Source organism: Protopterus annectens, chromosome 7.part0, assembly GCF_019279795.1.
Source record: "Protopterus annectens isolate FY-2018-M chromosome 7.part0, PAN1.0, whole genome shotgun sequence".
NCBI classification, from domain to species: domain Eukaryota; kingdom Metazoa; phylum Chordata; order Ceratodontiformes; family Protopteridae; genus Protopterus; species Protopterus annectens.
Window position 1 is genome coordinate 1,610,379,295 of NC_056739.1, and position 22,658 is coordinate 1,610,401,952.

Genomic DNA, 22,658 nt, shown 5'->3' on the forward strand with positions numbered 1-22,658 from the left:
CCCCAGACTCTGGAATAGATTGCCCATACATGTCAAGCAGAGTGCTTCTTTGGCCCTCTTCAAAAGGAAGCTTGGTGATTGGATGAGAGAAAGGAAATTCACCCTGGGGATCACGTAAATCGCCCTGCTAGACATAGGTCCTGGGAAGTAAATAGCGTGGGAAGAAATAGCCAGGGAATTGTTATGGCTAGGCTTGTATAGGCCCTAGGGCTGATAGCCTAGTACCAACCTATGAACCTATGACCTTGCCTGGAATTGCCTTATTGAGATGGGTATAAGGCCCTGGTAGAGTGAACCTTGACCCTGCCTAGAATTGTTTTATTGAGATGGGTATAAGGCCCTGGTAGAGTGAGCCTTGACTCTGCCTGGAATTGCCTTATTGAGATGCTTATAAAAAAAGGTAATAGCACAAGACAGTCATTTGGAAATAGTCTGCTTTGACACAGGTTATCCTTTTTTTTTTACCGTCCTAAGAAATTAATAACTGACCTAAGCTTCTGAAAGTTTTCATTCTGTCATGATAATAGCTGAGTTGCCTTTGAACATCCAGAGTGTGGAGGATCCTTTCTCCCTTGTTTTTAGGTTCTAGAAAGAAGACAGAGAAGTAGATAGCTTGGCTCAAATAAACTCAGATCCTACTTTTACTACAAAGGAAGGATTCATTCTTAAAGAAACCTTATATTTGTGGAAAATCAGGTAAGGCTGACTCACCATAAGTGCTTGCAGCTCAGATACTCTTCCTGCAGAAGTTAGAACAATCAGCAGAACTGTTTTCCATGTTAAGAACCTCAAAACAGCCTGATGATCTGGTTCAAACAGAGGAAGAGTTAGCTTTTCTAATACAAAATTAAAATGCCAAGGAGGAGCGACCTGCTTTACAAGAGGCTCAGTATATAACATTGGTTTCAAACCCATTTTGACAAGGGAATGTGTTGAAAGAGGGAGGATCCATGGCAAACATGCTGAAGTGGCCAACAATTTAACAAGAAGAGCAAGTGGATAAAAACTCACACAAATATTGTAGGACCAGAGAAATAATAGCCTTAAAAAGGCTTGGTTCTTGCCTTGGCACCAACTAGATTTTTTTTCCATTTGGTAATATACCACTGACTAATTGCAGGTTTTCTTGCCTCCTGTAATACCTAATGCACGTTCTCAGAAAATAGGTGCTTAAAAGGTATTAAGATGCTATCATCCAGGCTGTTAGTTGAGGTTGTTTCAATGTGGCATGTATCAAACACCACATATGTCCTGTATGAGTAGGTCTAGTGTGTGATGAAGCCTGTGGTAATTGCACTTGGCCATTTGCAAAAGAAGGGACAGAAAGCAGTCACCACAATGATCTTTAGAGAGTCCCTGGAGTCTTCGGAATGACCATGGATATCAGCAGTAAGGGTGGAAAAGCATACAGCAACATTCCTGTCAAAGGAGCAGAATTTTGTAAATGATTGTTGTGAATAAGAGGCACATAGATCTAGATAAGGTGTTCCTCCTTAGCTAGGTCAATTCCTGGAAGACACCCTGATTCAGTTTCTATTCATGGGCATCTGTCCTAGTTCTGCCCTGCTTGGCTACCAAAAAAAATTGCTCTAATGTGATATAAAATACTTGTATGGTTATATGGTGCTGAAAAGCTATATCCAAGGCTACCATGGCTAGTCTGCACAGGAGGTACGATCTAGACTCCCTCTGTTTATTTATGTACCACATTACTGTGGTGATGGCTGTAACCACTTATAATGGCCTTGATAGATGATTGAGAGAGTTGAGAGCATTTATTACTGCCAGCAGATCTTTTATGTGTGTGCGTTTTGGGCTGTCCTGTTTTTCCAAAGACCCTGTGCTTTTACTCGCATAAACAATGCTCCCCAGGCAAAATCTGAAGTGTCTGCAGTTACAGACTGTGCTGTAGCTGGAAAGGAAAATAGGAGCCCATGATTTAAATAAAACTGGTCTCTCTGCCAAAGAAGTTCCTTTTTCACAAATCCCAAAACACGAATCAGGAAAGTCAAAGGATGTTGCCATTGGGACCATATGAATTTGAGGAACCATTTATTTTTTTCTCATGTAGTGTCTTGCTAAATGAATAATGATAATCATGGATACCATGAATCATAGTATCCTGAGAAATTACCTTGCTGTGGCCTTAGCTAAAGTTAAAAAACTCAGAAATAGATATGAATATAGATCTATAGCCTGTAGAAGAAAAGCTTTTTGAACTGAAGTATTTAGAAGATACCCCAGGAAAACAATCCTGTAAGAAGGAGTTGAGCAAGACTTTTAGATGTTCTCCCAAAACCCTAGTCTGTGCAGGAGAACTCTCACCCGGGGGAGTAACTCCAGACACTTTGAAAATACTTTGTAAAGATAAGCACTTTGTCTAAATATGCAAAAATGTGAATACCTTGCCTATCACTGGAGCTAGACACTTTGTGAATACCCTTAGAGCAGTGAATAACACTAACGGTAGTGGAGAGAAATGAGGCGTGATCTGAGGCATGATCTGGATTCACAAAACTCAAAGAAACATTTGAAATCTAGTGCTATACAAATGTGATAACAAGCACCTTTTAAATCTCGTGTCAACAAAAAGCTTAAATTGGAAATGAGAGGTAACAGGTCATAAAGTGATAACATTTTGAACTTTGAAACTTTCACAAACTCTAGGTCTCCAAGAAGCTTCTTTCTTTTTCACCAGCAACATTTTTAAGTAAAAAAAAACTTCCCCTTTCCAAGAAGGAGGTACAACTTCTATCACTGCCTGAGTTAGCAGATGTTGAATGAGAGCAGTGAAAAAATAAGTTTAATCTGTTGGATGAGGCAGAATCCCCAGAAATTGAAAGAGATTCCCACTGTTATTTGTATACCCGATGAAGCGCTCCCAGAACCCATTTTTCTGAGACTATCTGTTACCGAAGTGAGAAATGGAGGGTCGGTCAGATTTTTGGGAAGAATTACAGGCTTGCCAGAGTAGGAAGTGGGGAGGTGAGATTCTGTAGATAGTCATTCAGACTTGGTGAATTATTCTTGTTTCTGAGGGGATCTTTCTTTTTATTTTTGACAGGAATTTCTAAAGACGCTGACTTACTTTTTACAGGCAAAACATCCCTAGAGGCAGGCATCCCAGTCTGGCTAGAAAGAGAGGTATTCCCTGTCCCTTCTTCCAAGATCAAAAACACTGTTTCTTCCTTGCCCACTAAGGACAGTCCAACAGCTACAGAAAATGTGTCAAACCCCCTGGTCCATTTTGGCTGTAGGGACTACACCAGAATGCAAGGGAAAATATGAATGATCTGAGGAACAAGAAATGGCCACATCAGAGTCACTCATCTGTGACTAAGGCAATTTGCTAGCTGTCTGAAGGTGAAAATGCTGCTTTGACATTTTTAGTGGCTGTAGGTGCTACACTAGACAGACTGGGAGAAAATAATGAGCATTCTGAGAAACCAAATCCAGCCACAGCAGAATCACCTCATTGGCTGCTAAGACATTGCTGGAGGCAGTCTGAAACCCAAAGACTCCCTGGCAATTTTATTTTGTTTTCAGGTGAGGAAGAAAGTAGTAAGGAGACCAGTAACTACTCCATAAGTTCAAACCCAAATAGGAGCGGCCTTAGGTCAACTGGCACCCTAGGCAAAAGGGCTCCACTGCACCCCCCACCACACTACCCGGTGTCCCCATCCTGGTCTACCTACACCAAATAAATACTGGAAAAGTGCCCCTACCAGACCGGCGCCCTAGGCAGCCGCCTAGTTGGCCTATGCCTAAGGCCGGCTATGAACCCAAAAAATAAATAAAGCTGTGTCAGGATGGAGAAAACACTTTATTCTAAATTCAAAGCCAGTAGTAAGCGCTTTCATCTCCCTAACAGGAGACTTCTTCAGACTAAGGATTTGTCTTAAAAACACACAATTTATATAAATAATAGGTAATTACCTGCTTGAAAAATCAATTGCCTATTATGTTTTAAAACGCAGTATTACATTATATAACCAACATTTAGCAATACTTCACAGTATAAATATTCACAATATATATCAACTATCCTAAATAATCATTCATGAAAGATATAAAAATGCATATAAAATTCATATATAAAGCATATAAATTAATCATATAAAATCAATGCTTCAGCCCCTTTCTTTTTAAATGCATTATAAACTCTTCCCTATTATTTAATCCTGGAGGAAAACAAGCATTCAATTTTACTTGCCAACAATACTCCAACCACCCTAATTCTTCTTCAACATTGGCAATATGTACATTAGACTTTAAACAGTCAGGAACTATGCATTTGAAATTTAGCAATTAGTTCACCCCTAAAGACAATACAGTAGAATTCCTAGTCCTGGTTTTCACAGACATTTTGTTTTGGGCTACAATCAGAACTGTAAGATATAATCTTTATGGCCTAAACCAGGTTATTTAATTTCAGACTATTTTTTCAAAGTTAGCTGGACTGATATTAACCTCTTCTCTTCCAGTATCTTATGTTACAATATATTCATTTCAACAGTTACAGTACAGTCTGACATACAGGTGTATTTCTTTTCTGTTCAGCAGGATCTGCTGTTGGTACATTTTTAACACAAGCCGCTTTACAAATACAGTTTCAACACAAGCACCTGTATAAATCATTTTTATATGCAAATGACATATAATTCTTTACAAAACTCCAGCTATCTATGCTGGCATATTTTACACATCCACTGCTGGCAATACCTCACATTATCACACTATTACCATAAGATAATAATGGGGGATACTGGGGGCTGTGGCAGTTGAGAAAAGTGATTTGTAAGTAGACTATAAATGCTGGCTGGCGAAGGAACAGAGAAAAAATAAATAATATTAAAAGGCAGATTATTTTCTCATATATTGGTATCTTGGGTATTTAAAAGATACATGGAACATTTACTCTGTGTGCTACAGTGCATTTGTTGATTCATCTCTTAATTAATATTCTCTTTACAATGACTTTATACATGCAGGAATTAATTTAGGTATTTATTACAGTTTGCTAATATGGCAAAATAGTAGAGAGGTTTAAGTTATCACTCAAGTTTAGTAAGTGAAATATAAATTCTTGTTACCAGAACTGATTGTTTTCCCAAGTGGTATTTTAACTTCACCTATTCAGTCTTGAGTAGTATCTAACTAGTTTGGTTTCCTCTCCACAGAAGTACATTTATTTAATTCATTCTCTGATCTGGAGAAGTGAAGCTACACATATGTGCAAATGTGCACATGCACACACATGCACACGCACACAAACACACACACACACACACACACACACACACACACACACACACACACACACACACACACACAGACACACGCACACATGCATACAGTCAGACAAATGCACAGAATAATAGACATATACCACTGTTCTTTCACATCATTTTTGCCATAAATGCTGATGACTTTGAGTCAGACAGACTTCTGTTCTCATTTACCTGTTGTATCATCTCACCATGTAATAGACAAGTCATAATACTGCCAAAAGAAGCATGTTAGAAGAAAATCAAGCAATGGCATGCCTTCCAATGTACACTACAACTCAGAAATGTTGCAAAATGAATAAAGTTTAAAAACCCAGTGTTTGTCTCGCTCAGCTCAAGATGGACTGACACTACAGAGTACTTTGACACAATACTGTTCTAGTCACTACAACATGGTACACTTGTGACCTCTTTGTGATAAAGTATTAGAGAAGACCAGTCCAAAATAATACATCTAACATCTACAGTACCTTTCCACACACTGGATAAAACGTGTGACTACATCAGCTGCATATGCACTCACCGACCATCTAATCACTTCAGCTATTGCAAAGACTATGGAGCCACAAAATAAATCCCTAGATCCTCAATCCCATGTGAAGATAATAATAATGTGTAGTCTGCTCTCACATCATAGTCCCCCTTTCTCTGTCACAACTAAACCCTGTGAACTGACACCAGAATATCTTCTAGAATGTGCGAGTTTTCCATGCCCTTACTAATAATCCAACTATTAATTAAGCAGATAGCATCATTTATAGTCAGAACTTTAAGACGCTCTAATTAACATCAAGTACACTATTAAAATGCTCTGCCAAGCTAAGTTTATTACATATCCCTGCAGTCTGTACTGCTTTGTAGCCAATACCTAATTGAGCTTTGTGTTTTCTCCTGCATTCATGCATGTTATTTCTTTACCTTCTGTCTAATACTCTACTGAGAATAATAACTCCTTTAATATTACTTGAATATTTAACACTAGTTTATTAATTTTATATAAATATTTATCTTGCCTTGTGCTGTTGCCATGGCTGAAAAGGACTGTGGAACAATTTGCAGTCATAAACGAATAAATAAATAAATTAAAAATACCTTAGATGTTTCTGGAGTCATAAAATCTTCAGTGTTTTGGTCTATATCTGTTAAAAGTAATCAATGCATACAATACAAATGGTAGCAAAGCATGAAGTACTGAGATTATGCTTTGAATTTGGGTGACAAAACTTTGCTAATCACCTTTCTGAAGTTATACTGTTGCATTGTCATGCTCTAATCTAGTCTTGTGTTACAGCATAACAGCATCTACTACAGGATAGTAACTGAAGAATTTCCATAGGTTTAGAAGTTATTATACACTACACTGAAACAAGCAAACACACAAATAAATAAATAAATAAAATGTGGCATAATAAAGTGTCTTAACAGCTTTTAATGCTATTCATGCTTGACACATTATGGGAACAACTGTTTTGATATATTGGCAGGCTAGAACGGCATTAACACCCATGCTTGAAATATTTGTATATATGTATGTTATGTATGTATGCATGTATTCATTCCTTCATTCATCTTCTCATGTGTCTGTTGTCTGAGTGGCAATGCTAAGTGTGTTTTGGTTTTTATACTTTTTTCTGTAACTGGTAGCATTCATAGCAAGATCTGTGACTGGGTCTCTCCAGTCAAAACTCACTTATTTTGTGTTCTTGACAAGGATTTCAATATTTGCCTATCCAGCTTCAGTTCACTCTGCTCTTGGGGTTAATTTTTTGACATCTGTGTCTGAAACATATAACAAAATGGTTATGATCTGAGACCCAATCATGATCCTCTATTTCACTATGTACAGCAGCAGAGGGATCCATTTAATTTCAATGTGTGCTGTAAACTGCCATACATAATGCCACTGTACATAGCAGAGGCAAGTCATACAATGTTGGCCTATGTTATATATAAAGAGATGTGAACTCCATAATGTCAAAACATCAATTTACACTGTGCACAACAAAAAAGGAAGCTGCAGCAAAGCATGGCCAATACAAATTAAATATACTTTATTTGTGTAAGTGCTTTCATGATCCCCATTCACTTCATCAGACTCAGAAAACTATTACACATCCAAAACATGACTTAAATAACAATTCAAAAATTGACCAGCCAATAAGATACTTCCAATTGACAATTAATGTGGTGGGTGGGTGTTAGTCTGTGCATGTATGAAGGTGCATGCATGTATACGCATTTGTAATGCATGTGTAATGTATATGTATTCATGAGTATACATGGATGCATGTGTGTGTGTGTGTGTGTGTGTGTGTGTGTGTGTGTGTGTGTGTGTGTGTGTGTGTGTGTGTGTGTGTAGGTTGTGTAGGTGTGTTGCGGGAGAAGGATAGGGGTAAGGCAACAATTTTTTTGAAATATGCTTAACAGTATCAAACAGCCAGAATTTAGGGGTTATAGAAACATATTCCAACACCTTCAATGTTGTGGGTATTACAATCAGGAAGGACACTGGTCGGTTAGCAAACAAATTCTATGGCATTCTTACAGTTCATGTATTAGGATGCTATCATCAGCAATCCTGTAAAGCATAGTGTAAGAAAGGACAAAAAAATGTACCGCTCGAAGTTGTATATTTAAATTGATGAAAGCCTCCTTAGTTTATCCAGTAATTTAACAAATTATCTACAAATATTGTCAAGTTCCATTTCATTGCCCTATCTACTATTACTTTGCATAGGCAGCTGACTGCTGTGCCATTATAGCATTTCATATTATGTTGAAGCACTTTTGCTTTACCGTACAAATACATAGATCATCACCTCTTCCAGACTCTTCTTCACCTAATGATTATGTATTTATTATGGCATTTTCTTTTGAACTGAGAATGACATCCCTTAGGTATAAGTATTTCGCAAAAAGATATTTGGTAGAGGAAGCAATGTCAAATCTTCTTTAATGAGCTTTACAATCTGGTACTGACAATCAATATATCTTTAAGTGTTTCATTTTCATAGGTGATCAAGTCCTACAGTAGAAGGAAACATCCTTCTCCTTTCAAATCATCTGATCCTCAAACAGAATGACTGACTCCAGCAGAAATTAGGCGTTTGTTGCCTTCACCAGTTTATCCCAGTCAATGTACAAGGCTAATTACAGTCCGCATTTATATGGTTTGTAGGTATTTGTCATTACAAGATAGTGGTCATTATGACCTGCTGCCAGTCATGGAGGATTCCATCCAGGATTTGTCTCTGAGTTTTTCTTAAGAATTGTCAAAAGAAGAAGTTTTAGTACTCCCTGAAGTAATCTGAGACTCCTAGTTTGGTCTTTGTGAACCTTACCACTTTCCCTATGCAAACAAAGGTTTTTATCTTCTGTTATCTTTTGTAGTTACAGTTGCCTACATACCCCTCAATTGTCCAGATTTTCACATAAAGTCCAGATTGTGTCTCATATTTTTGGAGTCTTTGTCATAAAATATGTTGTTTTCTGGCAAATCACCAAGGAATGAAGTTACTATATAATGACATACATTTGTGGTTTCAGAGTTTATATCATTCAGAAACAGCATGCTTACACAAATCTTGCTATTCTAGCAGCTTTCTAAGTTTATAATACCAATATTTATGATCTGTCCCTATTTTTGAGCTTTGGCTCTGCACTATTTTAGGCTTTATCCAGATTTCTTGCACTGCCAGGTTGAGAGGTATGGTTACACACCACTTGGTGGTATCTTAGAAGGTGGTTTTGTCTTCTTTATTGAAGCCATCTCAGCTACCAAGAAGGAATGCATTAGATGTGAAACTGAATTTGAAGTGAACTCATATGTGGCTTTATGGCATGTGATCCCATATCCTGTACACTGTAACTTCAAACATTGTGTGTGGGTAGGATTTAACTTGAGAGAAATGATAAATGATAGCAGTGCTATCGGTTAGGGATTTAACTGACTCACATTAAGACAAAATCCTATTTCATGTAGCTTAACCTTTATAAATGATGTTTTAGGAAACTGGCCTCATACATCTTTGAGTGTAGAGGAAAACGTTTTGGGATCACACAATAGCATAAAATAATAAATCTGAAAATGGGTACAGCCATTATTTCACATCCATATATTAGAGCATATATAAGAAAACTGACAGCCAGTCAGTATGACATAATTGATTAGAAAGTAATGGAATTAATTATAAAAGAAATAACTACTGAGTATTTCAAGGTCAGTGGGTTACAGCCTACAAGCCAGCATGAGGTAACAAATGGAAAGCGATGTCAGAAAAATGTACCACTTCATTTTATTTGGTCTATTGCAAATGGTTATAATTAAAGATATCTAACCTACGGGACAGATCCCAGTGTGGTGTCCAGATTAAAAACTAGGTGAGTAATACAGCACAAAGTAAGACAGAATTAAATATGACTTATTCACACTGACAAGCATCAAGTGGTGCACTGCTGGTTTAATTTCTGGGAGAAGTTATTTGTGATGTATGACCACATGACATTACATTACACCAAGACTGTTTTGGTTCACATAACAATCTGCAAAAGAGCAGATACACAATGTGGGTAGACAGGAAAACACTAGGCTTTGTACATTATTTCAAGGGTGGTAGCTTAGATTTAGTAAAAGAAGTGCAAACTCAATAATTCATTTGAATAAAACAAACACGGGGTAAGAATTCAGAAATAGAGGCGAAATGTTAATACAGAAAAGTTCAAAGTGAGTTTGATATAATTACATCAGACAGTTACGTGGTGGGTAATCTGTGTCAAAACACAAAAAGAGAAAAAATGATAATTTTATGTAATGTACAAAAACAGGCGCTGCCAATAAGAAGAGCAGTTCTAAAAACCCACGCCTGCAAATACACTGACAGAACTCATGCTGTGCAAAACAAAATAATAAAAAATGGTGCAGGAACTACAAGGGAAATTTAAGGCAAGACGAGTATGCATGCTCTGAAAGAAAAGAAGAGGGGGTCATTATATATACATTTAAGAGCTTAGAAGGAAGAAAGTTCAAGAATATATCATCTTGTATAGAAAAAGAATACAATGTAGACATAAAGGAAAGACTGCCTAAAGGAAATCTTAGAAAACATTTTTTTTGTTTACCGCAAAGGATGTAGATGTATCAAATGGTCTTCCTGAGGAAAACATATACTCAAAAACAGTTCTGGAACTGAGAAAAAGCATGGGATAAATTTAAAGCAGTTCTAATGACTCAAACAAAGCAATAGGGTAATGCACTTAATTATCCGGGGAAAAATATGTGGAAGACAGCTAATTAATTGTCTGTCAGTTGATGCAAAGGATAAAACTATGTGCTGTTCTCTATAGTCCATGGTTTGATTCTGTCAACCTTCTGCTTATTCTGTGACTCTAAGCATGCACTGAAAAGAGAACGTGTGTCCTGTAGGGTTCCCAATTAACTAATAAATAAAATAAAAATCTATGACTGTACTTTCTATAGCATATATCACATTAAAATCTCTGTAAGCTGGCTACAAATTCAATGATACATTCTGATTAATAGGCAATAATCAGTTATCTGGGGAGATAGCAAATATGGCAGCAGCTGCCAGTTTCCCATATTACTTTTGTAACAAAAAAGTGCTATAAAATGTACCTACTAATTTCCTGTTATTGGAAAACAATTTGGAAAATTGGTACCAAAGCATTCTATTTTGTTGGTTGGATGAAGGCACTTAAACTTCTCCAGCATATTTCTGTTGGGCATTTGATAACTTAATAAATATAGGTTTTATAAGCATGCTAATGTACGATGCCTGGGTACAGTCTCAGTAGCTCAACAGGCTGCCCACTTGTGTTTGATGCTAGAAGAACAGAAGACTGTAGGTCACATTTGCAGTGCAGGCATAAGGTGGATGTTGCACTCCTGAGCATGTCATGCTTCAGATGAAACAATAAAGCAAGGCTCCATCTGCCTGAGCAGGTAGCTCAATTGCATGCAAAGGATCCCATATCACTTGTCAAAAAGAGTAGATGAAGTTCCCCGGTGGGGAAAGAAAATTGACCACACAGCAACAGCTGGAAAGAAGTGCAAAATTTAGCATCTCTAGCTCCTCAGCCAAAAGTCTTCATGGAAAGTAAACTTCCAAAGCTCCTCAGGTTAAATCTTTCTCAAGTCAGTATGAATACCACATCAGATCACCCCTAAAAAGAGGCCCTTGACCTTGTGGGACTAACCTAGTCAACCAAAATGTAAATAAAATGCAAGAACCAAACTGCAGCTGAAACGTAAAGTACCTTCCAAACACCAAAAAATCCAGAGTAACAAGCAAATGTGGAAAGTGACACCACTGAAGACTGATACCTCTGTTGAAGAAACCAAAAAGTCTGTCTTTATAGATAAAAAATCTTCTTTAATCAAGGGTAAATGTAAATAAAGTAAAATAAAATAAAATAAAGCTGTGTAAGTAAACTTACCATAACAGTAGATGTTCAAATGATCATTGTTCCAGTAGCCTTAGCTAGCTATATGGGTTGTATTGTATCCTGCTGTGAAACAACAGCTGGCTAGCTTCCAAAGCCTCAGTGGTACCTTCCACAAACCAAACTATTATTTAGCTCAAGCTGAGCTGAAGTAAAAGAGTGAATTGGGTGCCAAAGCCTAAAGAGGGGAGACTAAGGCCCTCAAAAGGTCAATAGCAGGAAGAATATATATATATATATATATATATATATATATATATATATATATATATTTATAGGTAGATCCTTACTCTGGCAATAGAAATCTCCAACAATAATGGGGCTGGAGGGAGAGGGGAAGAGAGGGATTACTACTACAGTGATCATTCAAACATCTACTGTTATTGTAAGTTTACTTATACAACAGAACTATGTTCATCATTAAGATCACTGCTGCAGTAGTCTTAACAATACATGCATATTAAATTGACTAGTAGGAGAATGGATGAGGGTCCAGTAGTCCCTTAAGAATGGTCCTAGTAAAGCCAGTCCTAAATCTGGAAATGCAATCTAGTTTATAGTGTTTTGTAAAAGTATGTATAGAGGACCAAGCTGCTGCTTCTAGAATACTATTATAATCCATTTGGCAAAAAGCCACAGATAAAGCCAAGGCCCTGGTAGAATGAGCCTTGACCCTACCTGCAATTGCCTTATTGTGGTGAGTATAGCAAAAGGAAATATAATAGCATGAGACAACTACTTGGAAATAGTCTAGTTTGATATAGGTTGTCCTTTACAAAAAATGAGCAACAGGTCAGAATTTCTAAAAAAAAATGTTTTATTAAGATAGTACCTGAGTTGTCTGTGGACATCCAAGGTCTGGAGTATCCTTTCTCTCTCATTTTTAGATTCAGGAAAGAAAACAGGGAGATGGATTATTTGTCATGTAGTAAACTTGGATACCATTTTAGGCATAAACAAAGGATTATTTCTGAAGAAAACCCTATCTTTCTGGAAAATGAGATAAGGCTGACACATCATAAGAGCTTTCAACTCAGATACTCTTCTTGCACAGGTGAGAGTAATCAGTAATATTATTTTACATGTTATGAACTTCAAGTTAGGCTGATGAGTTGGTTTAAAGGAAGTAAAAGTTAGTTTTTATAAAATAAAATTAAATCCCAAGGAGGAGTCACTTTGTTTTCTAGGAGGCTTGGCATGCAACACCCCTTTTAAAAACATTTTCATATAAGATCGCTTGAAAGATAGGGAACTTTCAGGCGAGGGTAGATGTGCTAAAATGGCTAACAAATTATACTTGATGGTGGAGTAAGATAGACCAGGGGATAATAACTTACACCAGTGAAGTAGAAGCAGAGAAAGACTGACCCTAAAAGGATGCTGATTTCTGTCTCGGCACCAACTAGAAAATCTTTTCCACTTACTAATATATGATTTTCTAGTCACAGGTTTTCTTGCCTTCTTTAAAAATTTGCTGCATTTCCTCAGAAAATAGATACCTACAATGTATTAAGATTCTGTCGTTCAGACAGTTAGTTGCAGATGTTTGGGGTCCAAATGTACCAAACATCCCTTGTCCTATGTGAGTACGTCCAATGTGTGAGCAAGCTTGTGATAATTGCTCCTTGCCATTTTCAAAAGAGGGGGGACCTACTGTTGTCTGTGCAAGAAGAGAGTCATTACAGTGATTTTTGGAGAGTTCTTCTGAATCTTCAGAATGACCCTAGATACCAATGGAAAAGAGGAAAAACATATAGAAAATTTCCTGTCCAAGGAAAAGAAAAAGTATCTGCATTCCAAGTTTTCTTGCATTGAATTTTGGAGCAGAAGTTTGTCAAATTATTGTTATGAGTGGGGGTGAAAAGACCAATTTAAATTTAAAGTGTTCCCCACAGTCAGACAAATTCCAGGAAGACCCCCTGATTCATTTTCCACTTATAAGGGTCTGTCTTGTTCATGCTCAGCTTGTCTGCCACACAATTTTTCTCTGGCCATAAGATGATTGTAGAGTGAGATTGTGCTGAAAATGTATATCCCTCACCACTAGTCTTCATAGAGGGTGAGATCTGTTTCCCTCCTGTTTATTTATGTACCACATCACTGTCGCATTGTCTGTACACACTTGTAATGCTCACGGGGACCACAGGTGGTTGAGAGCACTTATGAGTGCAAACATCGCTTTTATGTTTATGGCTTTAGTTCTTTCTTTTTTGTTACAAAGACCCTGCAATTTTATTTCCACAGACACTGCTCCCCAAGCAAAGTCTGAGGTGTCTGTTATAACCGACTGTGCTGGAGCTGGAATGAAAACTGGTAGACTGGGATTCTGATAAATGTTGTCTCTCCATGAAAGCATCTCCCTTTTGAGAACCCCCCAAAATGGAATCTGAAATGCCAGAGGATGTTGCCATTGGACCATACAGATTTTAGGTAACATTAACATGTTTCTCATGTGGAGTCTTGCTTGAGGAATGATGAGATGCCATGAGGCCCCAAAAACCTGAGGAAGTTTCAGGCTGAGTGAGTAGTCTGAGGGGAAGAACTCAGGAGTAGATCTAGATGCAGATCTACTTGTTCCTGTGGAAGAAAAACACTTTAAACTGAGGTATCTAGGAGACACCATAGGAAATAAAACCTGCAAGGAGTTAAGCAAAGCAAGACCTGCAATGTTCTGCTGGGACCACAGTCTTTGTAAGACAGCCTTCATCCAAGTGAGAAACTCCTGACACTTTGAAAAAGATGCTGCAAAGATAAGCAAATTGTCTAAATAAGAAAATGCAATGACCTTACAATCTGCATTAGGTTATCATGTGAGCTAGAGACTGTGAGTAATCTTGGAGAACTGGATAGACCAAAGGGCAAAGTAGAGAACTGATGAAGAGATCCAGATACAGAAAACATTAAGAGATATCTGAAATGTGGATCTATGGAAATGTGATGATATACAGTACATCTTTTACAGTACATCTTTTAAACATAAGGTCACCAAAAAACTCAAATGGAGAATGACAATAGCAAGTTGTGAAGGGATAACATTTCTATTCAAGCACACTCACGAACAGGCTTCAGAATGAAAGATCCAGAACTAGTCTATATGAATCTTTCTTCTTTGACATCGGAAACATTCTTGAATTAAACCCTTCTCCTAGCTGAGGAGGAGAAACCATTTTTTATCACTCTTGAGATAGCAATGTTGAATAACATGGGGGGGGGTGAAGTTTGTTGTGGTGGATGCGGATGAGGGGTGTCCCTCAAAAGTGAGGGAGATACTCCTGCCACCATATGTATAAATGATGCACTACTTTCAGAATACAATTGTCTGAAACTATCTGTTGTCAAAGAGAGAGAAATGGAGGCTCGGACTTTCTAAATGTATTAGGGTTTGCTGCGATGGGAAGGGGGAGGGGAGTCTTGAAGATAACCATTCAGCCTTATTACGTTGTCTTTTGTTCTGGGAGGTTCCTCCTTTCTTTTTGGAACCTCCCTGCCATTAAACATTTAATAACCAACAGCTTGGTATATTAGTTTTTGTTTTTTGAAAAAAAAAATGTAGGAGTAGCATTAGATCCCTTCGCAAACATGGAGAAGGAAGGATGAAAAATCTGAGAAATCTTGAATCTGCTTACATTTCTCATGGCACATATTAAGGACATCTGCAGCAGGTGGTCCAAAATCTAACTCTATCTAAGGAAGAATTCAAAATTCCACCTTTGACAGCTGCAAGATTTTGAAAATGCAAGCAAGCAAACCTCCTCATGGCAGTTCCAGTGGCATCAGCCCTGTAAGTGGTATCAGCAGAATCATAAACCCATTTTAAACAGTGGGCAACCATGTGAGACACAGAAGCAATTAGGTTACACAAAGAATTGATTTTTCCTCTGAAAAAGAAACAGATGCCATAATGCTCCTCATGTTCTCAAAGAGGATTGCGTATACTTTAACATATGGGCTTGACAGCTGAGAATTTTAAAAACAAGTGTTGCAAAAGAATACAGTTTTCTCCAAATCAGTCAAAAGTTTTCCTATCCCTGTTAGAATGGGAGGGACTGGTATTAACCAGATGTTTAACAGCAGCTGGGTTCACACGACAAATAACTGCTGGGTCTAAAACTGGGATTAGTATATAAAAACTTAGAAGATTGATGAACAATATACAATCTATCTGCTTTCCTATGGCAGCAGACTGGCTGTCAGGCAAGTTATAGGATGCCAAAAAACATCCTCTAGTGTTAAAAGAATAGGAAGAATTGGATGGAGTAGGTTCTGAAAACCCATTTGGAATAAATCATACTACCTCTTCGGGGAGAGTGGAATGTCATTATGTTTCGACTGAAAAAACTGACTAATTCTGGAAATAGTTTCAGAAAAAAAATAGAATCTTTCAAACACTCTCCTCAAAATCTGAATCAGCAACATGAGGAGCTAAAATAGAAACTGTCTCGTCATAATCATTTTGTGATTCAAAATCTTGACTCTCTTCAGAAAAAGAAGAATCCCTTTTTCATTTATTAGAAACAACTAGAAAGCTCAACAGCTTGCACTAAACCCTGAGATAAGCAGAATAAATAACTCCTGTCCAAAGTACTGAAACAGGAGAAAGTATATATATATATATATATATATATATATATATCTGAGTACATCATCAAACCTTGACCATTCAAAATACTGACCATCAAAAAGAATGACTGAGATCAAATCTAAAATGATTGAAAACAAAAATTAGAAATATTTTTTTATGCAGGGGCAAGCCTCCTTGTACTCCCCACCCTCTGCTAGTTATATATAGCAGCACAGAGATAGTACAACAGCAGGGTAAGGGCTACCCATCTGCACCCATAGAAAATGCTGGTGGCAAAAACTCCACTGAAAGCAAATTTCGCTCATATGAACTTTCAATGTTTCAGACTGTAACTTTCTAAGTTTTTACTTCTTTTTGACAGGAATTTCTAAAAAATACAGACCCACTTTTGCCAGGCAAATACTTCCCTGGGGATAGGCATAGCAGTCTGGCTAGGCAGTGTGATATTCCCTGCCTAGGGAGGTAGAACAGTGTTTTTTTCTGGCCCGATAAAGACACTCCAATAGCAAAGGATGTGTCTAAACCCATGTTCATAGTGGCTAACCCTTCTCATAAGGAGCAGAAACTATTTTTGCCAGGGTGAAGTTAGTTGTTTAAACTATTTTTAACAACCTTTTCCCACAAAAGTCAAAAGTAATGCTCCTGTTTAAAATTTCCTAAAAGTTACGACAGTCAATAAAACATATTTTCTAGATTAAAATGAATAATTTCACAGAAAACGTTCAATTTCTGTCATAAAATAAAAATGTGGAAGATTATTTCCATTCATGTAACTTATCTGCCCAGCAATGTAAACACTTTTCAGCCATTGATCCTCAAAAGCTTGCAAGAGGATCATTCTTCAGTGGCAGGAAATCTGTGGAAAGGTTGGCACCTAAGCCATTCTTTTTCTTTAGCTCAGTTCAAAATGAAGAATAGTTTGGCTGTGTGGTACCCTTGAAGATGTGGAAGATGGCCAGCTGTGGTTTCCTGTGCAGGATACAAGCCGGGCCATATAGTTAAGGCTTCTACAACAATCATAATGGTGAACATATCTTGTTATGTTCTGAATGAACTTTTGCCATGTTCTCTCATGTTTACTTAAATCATGTTGTACTATCAGACTCCAGAGTACTGTAAAGTATTCTAGAACATTTCAATATGTTGCCTATTTTTCCATATACCTTTATTTCAAGTAGTATTCAATCAACAGATTACCTGCTGTATTTATGACCTACTAAGGGAATAAATGAAATTTACCAGCAAATGCCTTGTTTTTAAAAAGCAGTATCTAAAGTCATTCAAGGCACTTCAACCACTTAAATTAGCAAGAGCATTGGTTAATTACTGCTTCTCCTTTAGGTCAGATAATGAACAGGTTGGGCAGGGTTCCTAATCTCGAAATAAATTCAGTGTTTTTGTAGCTGAAGTAAGTAGTGTATAGGCAACAGTTTCTAATCCATAGAAAGATAAGTAGTTAGGCACTTACCATAAAATTTGATCTTGATTATCCATGTCCATCCACTTCACTGATAGGACTGGTCAGCGCCACGTGCTAACACAGAAAACAGCTCTTTGTAACAACTTGATAATACAGCTGTGTCAGTTACACCTACCCAGAACAATAGATGTTGCATTTCTTCACTGCTGTAATAGACATTAGGCTATTTGGGCTGTGTCTGGCCCAAGACAGAACAACTGGCCAGCTTCCAAAAGTTTTAAATCCCTGCCACACTGCCACTCTGACTGATGATTGGACAGTCTTGAGGATCGAAAATCAGCAGTCAGAGTAGAAAATCTTAAGGACTTTCTTGCCAAAAGTTAAAAAGTAAAATACGAATCCTGAAAGAAACAAACAAGAAATAACAACTACAGTTATTTATTTATTGCATTTGTTTGCCGGGAAGGTCCACTGGGCCTAGGTGAGCCCATTTTCAGTGGAGGCCCGGGGAGAAAAGCTCCACATACAATTAACAAGTAGATACAAGTACTAATACATATCAGAGTTAACAGATATTATACAGTAACAAGCTTGGACATAGTATGAGCTAAAGGTTCAGATTATTTATATACATAATTCCCATTTACATTATGTAAAGTAATTAGCTATGTTAAAGGACTTTATGCAAAAGAAAGTCAGTTTAGAGTTTATAGATTGCTGAGGGTATATACACACATGATGACAGTTTTTAGATATTAACTGTTAGAGATTTGAGGTGTGAGTAGAGGAAGCTGTCAAGACAGAGTGATGGCTCTGGTGGTTAATAATGGTGGTGAGAGGTAGACAGAAGACAGTGAACGATGGTCTGGAGTGAAGAAATGGGTATGGCAAGTGGGGTTTGGTTGTAGAGAGAATTAACTGACACCCCAGCAAGCCATAGAGAAGTAGGTTATAGTAGGTGGAGCCAGTGTTTAGTGAGAGTTATTTTGGAAGGAGCAAAGCCAGTCTGAGGAGAGATGTTGTCTAAGGGACTTCTTAAAGAGAGCAAGATTACAGATGGAGGTGATGGAAGATGGGAGTGTGTCCCAAAGTTTAGACATAGTAAAACAATAGAGCATTTGACCAGCTGAGAGACTGGGTTTTTCTACTTTGAGTAGTGTTTTTTTTTTCAGATCTGAGAGGTCTGTTTGGGTGATACAAAGACATTAAGGAGAAAAGAGAAGGGTGAGTTAATGGTTTGTATATAATTTTATGTGCAGTAGTTAACTGTACGTAGGTGAGATAATGTGGTAGTCAAGTCAATTTAGTTGCTGTAAAGATGAACAGCGATCTGATGAGAATTTTGCATTTGTTGCAAATTTGGCAACCTTATTGTAACATGAATCAAGTTTGGTTTTCAGAGAGGACTGGAAATTGGTGAGGATAGGGCCTCAATAGAATAGGGATGGTAGTAGAAAGGATGAGGCTAGAGCTTTTTTGCAGTGGGGTTGAGAAAATGGTTATGTCTATACAGTGTACCCAGTTTCTGTTGTGTTTTTTTAATGTTGCTGTGGATCTTGAGGTTGAATGTTAGGTTTTCATCAATGATGACATAGTTTTGTACTAGAGACAACTTCTATGATAGTATTGTTCTAGGAGTGGGCAGAGAATTAATTCTTGTTACGGGGGTATTTTTGGGGGTAAATAAAAGTTTATTCTTGTTGGGGTTCATTGTGAGATAGTTATTTGACATCCAAGTTTCAGTAGATGTAAAGACTTGTTGGGTTAGTAGTCATAACTCAGAAGTGAATTTGGCAGTGCAGATAATTGTAGAATTGTCTGCATATTTGATCACAGTGCCTTGAATCAGAGTGTTATGGAAGTTATTAATGAATATGCTAAATAGAAGGGGGCCCAATGTGGATCCTTGGGGTACTCCTGTGGTTATGTTTAGTAAAGGTGAGTAGGATTGTTGCCATTTAGTGGATGGTTGTCTACCAGTGAGATAGTTTGAGAACCAGTTCAGAGTTGGGTGTGAGGTACCTAAATTAGAGACTTTGGTGAGTAGAAGGGGATGGTATACAGTATCAAAGGCTTTTTAGAGGTTGAGGAAGAGTGAAGAGACAGTGAAGCTGGCATCACAAGCCCTACCACTGTGTCCATAAAAGAGATGAGAGCTGTATTAGTACTGTGGCCTGGCCTAAAACCATGTTGGGTAGGGGAAAGAAGTTGGTTATTAACTAAATGGTTAAGAAACTGGGTGTGGACACATTTTTTTTATATTTTGGAGATGGAGGAGAGAATAGCGATGGGTCAGAAGTTAGAGATGTCAGAGTTATTGTTGCCTTTATGGAGTAGGAGAACATATGCTTTTTTCAAGATATATGGTATAAGGGATTCCTGAATTGATCTGTTGAGGAGTATACTGATGGAGTAAGCAAAAGAACTTGTGGATAGTTGTAAGAATGCAGCAGGTAAATTATCTGGAGCATTAGTGCAAGATTTGCGGTTTTTTATAGTGGAAGTGGGGATGTGTGAGAAAGAAAAGCTAGGTAGAGAGGAGGGTGTGGAATGTGATGATGGTTGGTTTGGTGAGCTGGGGCTAGTAGGTGGGAAGGAGGTGGTAAGCTTCACTATGGTGTCGATAAAGTATGAGTTAAAGAGAAAGGCTATCTTGGAGAGTGTTTTATCAGAGTAGGGGCATGGGTTATTGTTTGAGTCTGGGTGAAGTAATGAATTTATTGTTCCCCATAATTTTTTTGGGTTTAGATTATACTGGTCCTAAAGATTATGGAAGTGTTCTTTTTTATCTTTAATGACTAGTCATTTTGCCTGATTATGTAGCTGTTTGTATAGAATGAGGTCAGAAGGATTTTTGTATTTTTGTCAGGCTTTCCAAGCTTTGTCTCTAGTGGACATGATTTGCTTTGTGGGTTTGGTGAGCCAGGTGGCATGACTAGTCTTAACTCTTTTTAGTCACAATGGGGCTATTTCCTAACAATAACTATATACAATAATAGGGAGTAGAGGGTGAGCACGGCTACTGCAGCAGGGAGGAACTCGAATATCTACTGTTATGGTTATATGCTACATTTATCATTCCATTCCTACTACTGAAATAATATTTTGGTTCTATAGGTTGGTTATAAAGGTCTATCCAACCTGGGAGGAGGAAGGATATCAATCCTGGAGCCCCTGGAGAATAGTCCTTGCAAAGCCAGTCCTGGATCTACAGAAAGAATCCAGTTTGCAATGCCTTGGAAAGACTTGTACAGAAGACCATGTAGCTCCCTCTAGAATGCTTCTATAGTCCACCCATTTTAAATATTCCATCAAAAAAGACCCTAATAGAGTCAGCCTTGATACTGCCTGGAACTGGGTGACAATGGCGGGCATAAAAAAGGCAATAGTTAAGGACAACCATCATGAAATAGCCGTTTTTTATATATGTGTTGTCCTTTGTCATCCCCAGCATAAGAAATAAAAAGCTAATTAGCTTTTCTAAAGGACTTGGTTCTGTCAAGATAGTACCTGAGCTCTCTATACACGTCTAGAGTGTATAGAATTATTTCTCCCTGGTTCTAAGGGTCAGGATAGAACACTGGGAGATTGATGGTGTGATTCATAGTAACGTCTGAAATGACCTTGGGCATGAATAAGGGATTTGTTCTTTATGACACCCTCTCTCTGTGGAATACTAGATTGGGTTCACCCACCTTAAGATCATGTAGCTTTAGACACTCTCCATGCAGAAATCAAAGGAATGAGGGAAATAGTTTCCCTTGTAATGAACCTTAAATCTGCTTCATGTGCTGGTTCGGATGGAGAAGTAGTTACTGGTTAACTTTTCCAGCACATAGTTAATATCCCTTGAAGGAGCAATCTGTTTGTGGTGGTCTTAGGTGCAACACAACTTTCAAAAACTGTTTTACTAAAAACAATGAAAAATTTGGAGGATCTAATGGTAGACATGCTAATATGGCTGGAAGATGTACCTCGATAGAGGAGTGTGAACATCCTGAGGCTTTAACTCATACACATATGTGAGCACAAGTGGTACATAAACTTGATAGAGCCTTGGTTATTGGCTAGGTTCCAACTAGAAAATCTCTTCCACTTGTCAATATAAGATTTTCTAGTAGCAGGCTTTCTTGCTTCATTTACTACCTGCTTCACATCCTCTGAGAAGAGATGTTGAAAAGACATTGGAATTGATTCACCCAGGCGGTTAGTTGAATATGTTTGAGAACGAGATGTATCAAACTTTACCTGTCTTGTGTGAGTAGGTGATGTTTGTGAGGAAGTTTGCCATAATTGCCCTTGGTCAATTCCATAAAAAGGGAGAACCAGTTTTACCTGGTACAAAAGGTGGTCATCACAATTATTTTTGGAGTGTGGTGAATTTTCAGTTAGCCTGGGTATCAGTGAACTGCATAAATGAACATATTCATCCATGGGAACGAGGAAACATCTGTTTTCCAGGCTTGTCTACAAGGATCTCTGGAGTAGAACATGTTGAGTTCATTGTTTTTAAAGGAGGCAATCAGATCTACTTGAGGAGTTCCCCACAACTGGATTGATTTCATGGAAGACACCCCTCATTCATTTTCCATTCCTGAGGGTCTATCCTTGACCTGCTAAGCTTATCTGCCACTATTTGCTCTAGCAAAATCTAGGATGCTTGCAGGATTAAAGAGTGCTGAAGAGATATCTCAAAAGCAATCACTGCTAGCCTGCTTAGAGGATATGACTGTCTGCCCCTTGCTTGTTGATATAACATATCACTGTGGTATTGTTGGCAATCACCTGAAGAGGTACAGTAGCCCACAGATGATTAAGAGATTTTAAGTCATGAATCCAAGCCAAAATCTCTTTGACATGTATGTGATTCAGTCTGCCTGAGCAATCCTACAAGCCTTACACCTTAACA